The following is a 1,040-nucleotide window of genomic DNA, read 5'->3' on the forward strand; positions in this document are numbered from 1 at the left end:
GTTACAATAATTAACAGTGCCCAGAAAAGTGAAGTAGTAACCAGAAAGACTTTCCAGCGCTGAAGAATTGCTTTGCTGCCTTGAGCTTTGGATTCATTCCATGCTTTTTATGTAATATTTCACTAAGGTGCTTTTTGTTGCTGGTGGGATATTTTTTTTTTTCCTTTCCCTTTCCCTTTTTTTTTTTTTTTTTTGAGATCATCATTAAATCCTGATCTATAAAAATCAAGCCACACTTGGATCACCAAGTGCAAGATACCTTCCAGCATGTTTGCACATAGAGCCAGCAGCAGTTATACCAGCCTTCACTGATCTCAAGCTGAAGACAGGAGTAATTGTAAAGCAGATATTACCACTTCTCTTTTTATCGGGGCCTGACTATGTGGGAATCCACAGATACCTAACCAGGTTCTTGCTATGGGTTTCCCTGTCTTGTCCTAAGCTTTTGAAAAATATATATCCAGAAGACTTTAAAGAAAACAAAAAGTAGATTAAAAAAAATGTAAAACACTTACCGATCATACTTCCAGGATTTAGAGATATTTTTTTTTAATTTTTGATTTTAATAAGGTGACAGGGGAAAAAAAGCATGTTCTCAACTCCAGCGAAAAGATCCATGTTAAGATTTTCCTTTGCACTGACTCCGCTAAGCCCCGCTCTCCACTAGTCTATTATTTTCACCAAAATATATGAAAATTTATGCAAATGAAAATCAGCACTAACTGTTCTCCCCTTGTTATACTTTGGATTTTTTTCCAGACAAAACAATCACACTCTGCAAGGGAGGGGGTGGGAAGAGTTGGGGAACTAAGTTGTTGTGGTTGTGGTGTGTGTGTGTTGGTTGGGTATGTTGGGTTTGTTTTTTGTTTTTTTTTGTTTTTTTTTTTGAATAAAAGACATTACTCTAGCTCGAGCTTTATTTTTTGTTGTCGCTGTTATGAGGGTGTACATATTTTTTTTTATTGTTATTATTTGGGGGGGGGGGGGGTTTTTCCCCCCTCCCCCCTTCTTTTTTTTTTTATAAAATAAAATTCTTTGTG

General features: G+C 36.2%; 1 long non-coding RNA gene across 2 annotated transcripts in view; it reads right to left on the reverse strand.

Annotated features, from left to right (window-relative positions):
• The window catches only part of LOC106896110, a 41,007-nt gene extending 40,345 nt beyond the window's left edge, over positions 1–662 (reverse strand). Inside the window, exon 1 of one of the 2 annotated variants that reach the window (XR_001413580.1) lies at positions 516–662. This is a non-coding gene — a long non-coding RNA (uncharacterized LOC106896110). The remainder of the gene's footprint in view (positions 1–515) is intronic. The other variant, XR_001413583.1, reaches the window with a different exon arrangement.
• Positions 663–1,040: the final 378 nt, after the last annotated feature.

The sequence above is a fragment of the Calidris pugnax genome, unplaced genomic scaffold (genome assembly GCF_001431845.1).
Source record: "Calidris pugnax isolate Ruff unplaced genomic scaffold, ASM143184v1 scaffold277, whole genome shotgun sequence".
NCBI lineage: Eukaryota > Metazoa > Chordata > Aves > Charadriiformes > Scolopacidae > Calidris > Calidris pugnax.